This window comes from Cnephaeus nilssonii (assembly GCF_951640355.1).
Source record: "Cnephaeus nilssonii genome assembly, chromosome: 2".
NCBI lineage: Eukaryota > Metazoa > Chordata > Mammalia > Chiroptera > Vespertilionidae > Cnephaeus > Cnephaeus nilssonii.
Window position 1 is genome coordinate 64,501,126 of NC_137073.1, and position 10,965 is coordinate 64,512,090.

At 39.0% G+C, this 10,965-nt stretch overlaps 1 long non-coding RNA gene across 1 annotated transcript; it reads right to left on the reverse strand.

Moving 5' to 3' along the window:
- Nucleotides 1–855: 855 nt before the first annotated feature.
- Nucleotides 856–10,922, reverse strand: LOC307093494. Its single transcript, XR_013812976.1, has 3 exons — nucleotides 10,813–10,922; nucleotides 3,933–4,038; nucleotides 856–973 (listed from the first exon to the last, which is right to left on the reverse strand). It is a non-coding gene; the product is annotated as an uncharacterized lncRNA (long non-coding RNA).
- Between the last annotated feature and the right edge of the window lie 43 nt (nucleotides 10,923–10,965).

Below are 10,965 nucleotides of genomic sequence, written 5' to 3' on the forward strand. Positions count from 1 at the left end.
TGTTTTTTTTGTTTTGTTTTGTTTTTTGTTGTTGTTGTTGCTCATTTCACTTTCTCATTCTCTACAGTGATTTCAGAACTTTCCTCAAATCTCCCACTAAATCACTCATTCTCAGCAATGTCTGCACCGGAAAGTAAAAGCCATAGAATGTAAATTCATTCCTCTTTCTGCCAAGAAAGTTTCAAACCAGCCTATATTGAACCCATTCTTCCCTCCCACTCTCTATTAAAGTGGAATGTGGTCTTTGTACTAAAAACTAATCCTCAGGCCCTAGCCAGTTTTGCTCAGTGGTTGGAGTGTCGGTCAGTGGACTGATGGGTCCCGAGTTCGATTCTTGGTCAAGGGCACATACCTCGGTTGCAGGCTCAATCCCTGGCCTCAGTCCGGGCCCATGCGGGAGGCAACCAATCAATGTGTCTCTCACATCGATGTCTCTCTCTCTGTCTCTCTCCCTCCCTTCCACTCAGTCTAAAAATCAGTGGAAAAAATATCCTTGAGTAAGGATTAAAAAAAAAAAACCCACAAAACAAAACAAAAAACCTAATCCTCAGGATTGCATTCTGGATCCTAACTCGTTCGTTCTTCTACCTTCTGAGAGAAGTGGCTTTATCAATTACTTCTGTCTCTTTCATATCTTTAACCTCACCCTCAAGATTGGTACCTGATCAAAAAAAATGTCTTTCCTGAATGAGTCTTCTTTTAGCTTCTGACCTATCTTCCTTTTCTCATTCACAACTGAACTGAAATCACTGTATACCTACCCTGCTTGTGGCAGAAGGTGGGCAGGGAGGCAGGGGAGTAGGAGAGAAGGTGGAAGAAGCATGAGAGTCAGAGCCTACCTGATACCAGGTGAAGACAGCATCTCACAACGGCCAGTCCAGCGTGGAGAGGCCAATCCTGAGTAGGGTGAGAGTATGTCCATGTAGGGACAGTCGGACGTGGACAGCAGAGCCCGCTCAGGGGAAGAATGCACCTACATAAGAGAGGGCAGTGGAAAGGAAAGACTGATTACACACAGGGGATGCTGATCAGATAAGTAAATATAATAAGGCCAATAGGAACCAGGTTTCTCAGTGTCAAAGAGGGTTACATATATGGAAAGGGTGATAATCAGAATAAACTCTGAGGTGCTAGATTAGAACTGATGTTGTCAATGTACACTCATGATTAGACAGACAGACAGGTAGGTAGATAGAATACAGATGCATGTATACATTAACCTAGTTCTCTCACTGAGAAATCCTTGAAGTGCTACACTCCCAAAAGCAAAGAGCACATCTAATACCCAGAGCTTGTATTCTAAATGTTATTCTCTACTAAAAAGACTCTGGCTAAAATGGGGATTCCAGGGCTAGGGCAGGGAAACTTTAAGATGAACTGGTTAATATCTTGTGCCAGAAAGAAAGTCAAAAAGTGATGAAACATGTCAAGAAATCACATAAGCCACATGGAAGGGCTTCCAGTAGCTAAACTGCAAACAATTTGAACATCATGATATATAATGATAGCAATGAATGAAGGAGCAGAGTTTTTCTTTTAGTTATTAAGGGAAAATTAGGTCATCTTTCCAAGAGTTAAATTTATACAAACAACCTTAATCCACCATTGCTCATGCTTTCTGATATCTTGCAAGTACCCAGAATGTAACATCTCATTTCTATTCATAAATCCATAAAAAATTTGCTTTTCCACAGCACGTATTAAATCATTTTTCACCAAATTATTTGTTTCTAAAATAAAAATATATTTTTAAATATGTAAAAAAAATCATTTAAAAATAATATATATTTTTAGTCACCAGGGTTTCACATACCTGATTATTGAATGTATCAAACCTATGAATGAATAAATGTTTGTCTTTAGAAATGTTTTTCATGGTTTTAATTTCTAAGAAAGACAGCATTTATATATATGAAAGCCTAAGCGACCGTTACTACTGGACAACCAGCCGGTAGCTATGACACACACTGACCACAAGTATTTCAGGTGTTATAATACCAAGGGGCAGACACTCAATGCAGGAGTGTGCTCCCACAGCCAACCTCCCACAGCTGGCCAACTTCCCATGGTCCCTCCCCCCAGCCGGCTGGCCCAATCGGCCACAATCAGGACTGGGTGAGACGGCCCCATCAGCCCCGATAGCCGGCCAAGCCGAGGGACCCCACCCGTGCACAAATTCGTGTACCAGGTCTCTACTCTATACATAATCTCAATATGTATAGCAAATAAAACATTATATAATCAAGACTTTTGAAATAAACCTTTCTGTTACCTACTTGAAGAAGCTGTTCAGAATACTTTACTACATGTCAGCTATGAAACTATATTTAAAAAAACAGATAAACAATATTTCAAGTTTCATTTAACCTCTCCCAAATTCTTACAGTCAGGTTTTTTGTTCTCTGCTATGGCACACAATTGCATTTTTCCTAAGCAATCAAAAGCAGGCTCTTGATTAATCCGTTGTAAAGAATATAGCAAATGTAATATAAGTAGAAAAATGCTGAAAATGGACATATGTATTTTTAATATGAAAATTACTTTCTAACCACAAAACTTTATTTTAGCACAAGCCAGTAATTCTTACTTACTTTGACTGGGATTGGACAATAAAATATCATGATGATTACCTTTTGGCCACCAGCATACATTTACAAAATTATGGTCTGAACTTAGGTCTAATGTTTAATTCATCAGTCTCATGTGGTTTCACATGGTTATCTAGAAAAAATTCCCAAAAGATTCTACAATCTTACAATAAAAAATTGCTTTAAAATAACATTCCATTAGCAATTTATCACATATTGATAAACATTTAGTGAGTGTGTATTATGTGTTGAGCACTATGCTAAGTGCTGGAGATATAAAAATGATTAGCACTTGAGCAATAGGTAAGACATGAAGAGTGCCCTTGAGAGGCTTGGATTATGATGAAAGAGACAATAAATGTAAAAATTACAAAAAAGATTGTTAAGGAATAGGATTTTTAAAGGGTTCTGTGAACACTGATGAGAAACACACAATCCAAACTAGGGCAGGGGAGGTTGTTTACAGAAGCCTTCTTGTAGGAGGTATTAATAAATAAGCCTACTGACTTGCTGGCAGTATGGCCTACTGATTAAGATCACAGGTTCAGCTAGCACCACCTGTTAGTAGCTACATGAGATTGGTCAAATTACTTTATCATTCTAAGTCTGTTTCCTTGTTTATAAAATAGATATAATGTAATAGTATTACCTCATTGGGCTGTTAATAGAAGCCAATAAGATAATGAGCAAAATACATAGGATTATAAAGTAACTAGAGGCCCAGTGCACAAATTGGTGCACGGGTGGGGTCCCTCCCAGACAATAGGGGCTGGCCGGCCGAGGGGAGGGACCGCGGGAAGTTGGCCGGCTGCAAGAGGTTGGCTGTGGGAGCACACTGACCATCTGGTGGTCAGTGCACGTCATAGCTGCTGGCCGGTCTTCCAGTTGCCCGGTCGTAACAATTGCTGAGGCTTTTATATATAGAGATAATTGTATTAAAATATACTAGTATTCCAGGTGTTATAATGATGACCTCTTTCTCACTCACACTCACACACCCCACCAGTGTACTACCTCGTGGTTTCTGGACTTCGTAGCTAATTTATACATGTCCTATGCACCCATAAAAAAAAACCCTGCTTCATTCCACCAACCCTGACAGCCTCCTCCCATCTTCCATAATCAGCCAGACTTTCCAAACCCCCCAAAAGTCTTCTTGACTTCCTATCATTACTAGGCATGCCTGCACCATGTCCACTCTTTGAATGTGAGCCTAACCACTGAAGAGTCTTGGGACTCTCTGTCCACAATAACTCTCCATTCATATTTCTCTGTTCCCACATCCCCCAGAGGATATATCTCTTGCCCTTCACCCTCACATTGCTCTTTGAGGGCCTTTCTTACCTTTGATTTTGTGATTTTTATGCAGTTCACTTAACTAGCTTTGTCCTCCAATGACTGGTCACCATGAGCCAATGGCCAACATTTCGTTTCATTTGGCTGAACATCACTGAAGAGATAGAAAGGAACAATGTAATTAGAACACAAAAACATTGAGGTTTATGAAGATAAGAAAGGCTAGTGCTAGAAACAGAAAAATGGTATGGCCTTTTGTTCTTCCCCACAATATCCTCTTTAGGATCATTACTGTTTTACAATCAGTCTTTCCCCTTCAACAATCTCCCATTAGCCATTTGTCTATCAAGTGACTTCTTCTCTTCTTCATTTGCAGAAAGACCTAAGGAAGGGGGCAGGGCTCAGCTCAGTTTCTTTTTATACATTCACCTTTCTAAAGGCTTCTATCAAATTTCACCAAAACAGATCCAAATAATTGCAAAAATAATAATGGAAAATTAAAGTTAAAAGACTTCTCCCTATTAAAGTAGCCCACTGGTAGAAATGAAGTGTTTCTTATTTCTAGAAGTACATGTAAAAGATATGATTTGACAACAGAATTATGTAAAACTAGAGGCCCGGTGCACAAAATTCATGCACGGGGGTGTGTGTCCCTCAGCCCAGCCTGCACCCTCTCCAATCTGGGACCCCTCGAGGGATGTCCGACTGCCCGTTTAGGCCCAATCCCAGTAGGATCGGGCCTAAACGGGCAGTCGGACATCTCTCTCACAATCCAGGACTGCTGGCTCCCAACTGCTCACCCGCTTGTCTTCCTGATTGCCCCTAACCGCTTCTGCCTGCCAGCCTGATCACCCCCTAACCACACCCCTGACAGCCTGATCGATGCCTAACTGCTGCTCCCTGCCAGGTTGTTTGCCCCTAACTGCCCTCCCTGCAGACCTGGTCACCCCAAACTGCCCTCCCCTGCAGGCCCAGTCACCCCCAACTTCCCTCCTCTGCTGGCCTGGTCACCCCTAACTGCGCTCCCCTACAGGCTTGATCACCCTCAACTGCCCTCCCTTGCAGGCCTGGTCCCTCCCATCTGCCCTCCCCTGCTGGCCATCTTGTGGTGGCCATCTTGTGTCCACATGGGGGCAGCCATCTTTGACCACATGGGGGCAGCCATCTTGTGTGTTAGAGTGATGGTCAATTTGCATATTACTCTTTTATTAGATAGGATGATATCTACTCTAGCTTCCAAATTTTGTTTTTAACCCATACCTTATAAAATTATTTTGGTGCCCTGGCCAATGTGGCTCAGTTGGTTAGAGTATCATCACATGCACAGAAGGATCTTGGGTTCAATTCCCGGTCAGGGCACATACCCAGGTTGCTAAGGTAGGGGCTGCCTATGGGAGGCAACCTATCAATGTTTCGCTCTCACATTGCTGTTTCTCTCTCTCTCTCTCTCTCTCTCTCTCTCTCTCTCTCCCTCTCTCCCTCCCTCCCTCCCTCCTTCTCTCTATAGAATCAATGAAAAACATACCCTAAAGAGTGAGGATTAAAAAACAACAAAATATTTTGGTTTTACTGAAACATTACTCCCACTTTTTTAAAATATGTTTTTTATTGATTATATATATAGAGAGAAACATGGATGAGAGAGAATCATTGATCGGCTGCCTCCTGCACACCCCCTACTGGAGATTAAGCCCAAAACCCAGGCATGTGCCATGGCCTCCTGCTTCTTGGGTTGACACTCAACCACTGAGCCACACTGGCCAGGCATTACTCCTACTTTCTAAAGACCAAAAACAGACCATATTATTTAATTTGTAAATTATTCCTGATATACTTCTGCTCCTTACTTTGGCTATTTTGCTCTGTGCATGTGTACGTCCATGCCCATAAAAGCCTTCATATGTTTCAAAGTCCAAAATATTAAAGTATTAAATTTCTTTCTATCACATTCTCTGCAACAAAATAATTTGAAATTCATACATAACTACAAAAATGTTATATCAATTTGGGGCAGAAATTTTCAGTTGCTTCATGATTCCACTAAAATATATTGATTTAAGTAGTTTATACATGAACTAAAGAAATGTTTATCCTAAACAACAACTATAAAACCAGTTGCTGACTATCTACATGTGAATTTACTAGATCATAGATTAAAAAGTGTGATTTTTAAGGTTTAGCTATCACCTAACCTGTTTCCTGACCCATAAACAAAAGTTCATTTGAAACACTTAAAATTCTGGAGGCAGTGAGTCCTCAGCAAACTTTTAAACTTAAATTTGTCCCTCTTCCTTACAGCTTTTCCCCAACAACAGGAAAGACAGTAGCATGAAAACTGAGCTGATCTCAGATGGGCAAGAAGTAATAATTCTCTCTTATAATTTTTAAGTTATGATAACATAAGGATAATAGTTAACAACAGTAAATAAAACTAATCTTAACCTTAAGTGTATGACCCTTGAAAATTGCTTACATTAAACAGTATTAAGAAGGTAGTAGCAGTAAATAGCAAGTTTGGGGTTTTTTAAGTCATTTATAATAATTTTCTCTTCATCAACAGAGAAAATGTAGATGAGTGGAAGGACAACATTCTCCAAGTAAGATTATCAAATATAAAGTTTGTTAGCCAAATATGAATTTGATATTTAAAAGAATGAGAACTGGTTCTTTTGAATTATATTTTGCCACTAAAACTTAATATCCATCAAGAAGATATTAGTTACTATAATTAGAATGCTTTTACCCTTGTTACATAAAGTTGTGCCTGGTCAAAAGTTATAAAATATTTCAGAATTTCTGATCCTACCTGTAGGCCCAATGCCACTTGAGCCTAGATGACTAACTGTCCCATACACCTATTACTAACTCATCTAAGTTAGCAGGCCCTAAATGTTACAAATCCATTCAAGAGACTATCCCTGAGAGGCACTAAATAAATCTGTAGTCAAAGAATTCTCCATGATAAAAAGCACTGTCGTAGCTTAACTGGCAATGCTCTTCTTTCTTACTTATACATCTGGATAGAAATGTACCAAAAAGTTGACAATGGTACATCTGTGGGTGGATAGTAGAATTATAGATGATTTTACTTTAAATCTATTTATTTATTTATTTATTTATTTAAATCCTCACCCCAGTATATGTTTTTATCGATTCTTAGAGAGAGAGAAAGGGGAGGAGAGAAAGAGAGAAACAGAAACATCGATCTGAGAAAGAAACATTGATCAGCTACCTCCTGTAAGTACCCTGACCAGGGATGGAATCTGCAACCTAGGCATGTGCCCTGACCAGGAATCAAACCTACAACATTTTGGTGTAGGGGATGACACTCCAACCAACTGAGCCATCTGGCCAGGACATTTTAAATCAAGGTGTGGCTCAGTTGTTGAGTGTCAACCTATGAACCAGGAGGTCCTAGTTTGATTCCCAGTCAGGGTACATGCCCAAGTTGTGGTCTTAGTCCCCAGTGTAGGGTGTGCAAGAGGCAGCCAATCAATGATTCTGTCTCATCATTGATGTTTCTCTCTCAAATCAATAAAAAATATATTTAAAAATAAATAAATAGATTAAATGGTATTCACATGACATACATCACACTATTTTTTTAATGAGGAAGAACAAAAACCAAATTTGGTTCTGAATTTTCTCATGAAATCCACAACACATTTAAATGTCTATTAAATATGAAGAATGCAGCAAACACATCATATAATTAACTATCAAATATAAAAACAAGTCTTACTCATTTTGCTAATACTATAGCAAATCTTATCTCCAATCTCCACACCAAAGTCCAATTTGTTGCATTCTGAAGATGTTAAAGGGTTGTCAGAGTTACAAAATACTCAAATGCAGAATTAAGACTTAAAAAACAAATAAACAAAATAAACTTCCCTTACCTTCGTAACACTAAAGCCTGTCAGGTTAGTTAAAATAAAAATTAAGCATGGATTTCACGGTTTTCTTTAAGATACAGGTTCGGACTGCTGGTATAGTTTTTCTTACAACCAAAACTTTCCGTTGAGATGACTTCCTTTTTTTTTTTTTCTATAACAATTGGGTATTTTGATCTAATAAGCAAAAAACTACAGACTTGGCAGTAGAACAGACACTGAATTAAAAATCCAAGAATCAAATACCATAAAAAGAGATTTCCATTTAAGCTCTGAAAAAAAATCTATAGAAAGGGGAGGGGGACTAGCTATTCTGTGCAGCTGGAATTTCATTAAGTTGTGCCAACTAATCTGGTGGAGGGGTTAGAAGGGAAAGGAGATGACACAGCAGTGGGATGTTGTTCTGGACATGGAAAGCAGCATGTAACTGCACGTTGGCAACAGTGAGACAAGCTAACAAAGGGGACAGAGATGTACTTGATGGTAGCATAGAGAGCTAGCAGTTGAGTAGGAGGAGGTAGCATATGAGACGTAGGCTGGGGTGCAGTAGGAAAGATCCCTGGTGGTAAAGTTGAATAGCTTAAATTTAATACAAAATACAGTAAGAGCCCAATGAAGCAAGTCCAGAAGCTCAAGGTAACCAACAGCTACAGTACAGCATTTGAAGCTGTCTAATGGATAGATATTGTACAAGGAACCTTTAAAGAGGAGGTTATAAAAGTTACAAGAGAAAACATTCAAAACTTAGTCATGTTTTCCTTTTAGAAACAAAAATGCAAACAAGGATTTAGAGGCACCAGAGTTGTTTGTTGTTTGTTTGTGTTTTCATAATTTGAATAAATAAGAGGAAAACAAGATGAAGTAAATCCAAGTTTAGGCACTTAAGAAAGTTGAGTCGTATAATCAAACCCTAAGAGAAGAAAGGCAATAATTAAGGTGAGTAGGCTCTTAAGTGAAAATGATAGGGGATAAAAATTTCTTGGCAACTTTTCAGTTACTAAAGTGTTTAGAAAGACAGTAAAAATACAATACACAGAAACAAAATAAATAACAAAGACAATGCTTTATTATATCCTAAAAGCTTCAAAAAAAAAAGAATGAGATAAGACAGTGACAGGAATGAGTCATTTAATGTGATAAAATAATTTTCCAAACTACAAATAAATATCTTAGGATTCTTTTTGTTTAAATGCAATTCTAGTTTATTTAAACAGCTGACTCTTATTTTTTCAGAAATCAGTTATATTTCAACTGAAGAAATTTTACTAAAAATTCTGAAGAATTCAGCCATTGTTCAGTAATACTTAATAATTTAAAACAAGTTTAGTAATGAAGACCTTATTGTGCACTACACTTTTAAATTCATTCCTTGCCTAATGTCATTTGAATGTTTAATATATAAGGCTGAGAAGCTGACATTTTAGCAAACTCACTACTTTACCACTAGGTGGCGAAAAAACCCAAGTAGTATCTGTTACCAAAGCTAGTACAAAAATCCCAAGTACTTGAACTAGAATTTCCACCAGGTGTCAACCAAGAGAGGAAAAAGAGAGGGACTATTTTCTCCATTCAAATACACAAATTCATAGATTTATGCATAACTATCAAAAATAAATGGCCTGCCCATTAACTATCAAATATTTTGCATATTTATATCCTCATATAATGCCGTTGAGTCCAAGATATTGCCTTGTCAACTAAAATCCAACTAAATAAAATTTCATTTCTTCCAAAAAAGAAAAACAGAAAGCCCAATGAGTTTAGTTTATTGTGACTCATAGGTTCAACCTATCCAAATATATGACACAAAAGAATCTAAAATGTTTTAGACTTGGGACAGCCAAAACTCTTCAAAGTATATCTGGATATACATATACATATGTATGTACATATATATATATCCAGATTCATATTTTTTCTTTCTATATTTCTCTAATAAGCAGGTCTGTTGATTGCAAAAGTCTAGATAAGTGTATGCTGTTATACTTCGAATCTCATTGTGATTTTATGAAAGCAATACCATGTTACCAAAACTTTCACAATAAAGAGACAAATGTACCTGCTTTTAAGATATATTAGAATTATTATTTTGAACAGTCCAAGACTGAAAATTAAAATTAGAGCTTTGCAGAAATAAGCCCTATTTATAAACCAAATCATGCTTTTGAAAAACTAAGGTATGTGCTTCACTAATTCCTAACAAAGATTTTTCCGATCTTGTTGTAAACATTACGCCAGGTAAAACACTATGTCATGCTGCCTTTTGAAAGGTGGTACTTTTTTAGGCCGAACTCTATTCTTAATCCTCTGGACACAGGAGTTATAATCATGTCATACCCTGCAAATTTTAGCTGTAGGTGGTGTCTCAAAAAAGGACTTTTTCTTCCTTCGAGGAAGTGGTCAAGCCTTTCTTCCCCTTAGTGTCATCATGCAAACAACCTGGTTGTTTCTCGTTGCCATCTAATTAAGAGATGGAAAAGAAAGCAGCTGAGGAGAAAGCAAAACCCACAGATTAAATTATGCTTGCTTGTCTTCCTTGCTCTTTACAGTATTCTCTTTTAAGATTCCTTTGGCCTCCAATGAGTTCATTTCCACCCTGGCTGCAAAGCACTGGGTTTTTTGTTGTTTTTTTTTCAAACAAACCAACAAAAATATCCAAGCCAAGAAGGCTCTCGCCGGAGAACACTATTTCTTGTCTGGTTTTATTACTACGTTTTCTTCTGAAATTCGTTAAGATTGTGCTCAGCAGCCAGCCGCTTGCCCAACCGGTTATTCCCCTGCCCCCATCTCTCCTCACTCATCACTTTTTTCCCCTCTTCCCAGCCAGGCACGGCGGTCAAAACCCTGCGGTGCCCGTAAAGCACGCTTTGGGGCTGGACACTCGGCAGTGTATCCTTACTTGGCTTTGCAAACGGCTCCCCATCCAACCCTGGTCCCCCCGGGCCCCCCTCTGCCGTTATCTTTAAATAGAGTGCTCTCTCTCCAAAGGGGCTCCAGGCGGCACGTCGAGGGTTTACGGTAGCCGGCCTGCCTACCAATAGGAGCTCCCAATGCAGAGAAGTCAGGTTCAGCCTCCCGGCAGCCCCAGGGCCGTCTTCCCCCGAGCTCACACCTACTGTACCCGCGAGCGAGGGAGCGAGCCCGGCGCGGGAGGGAGGGAGGGGGCGCGCAGGGCGGGCGGGCGGCCG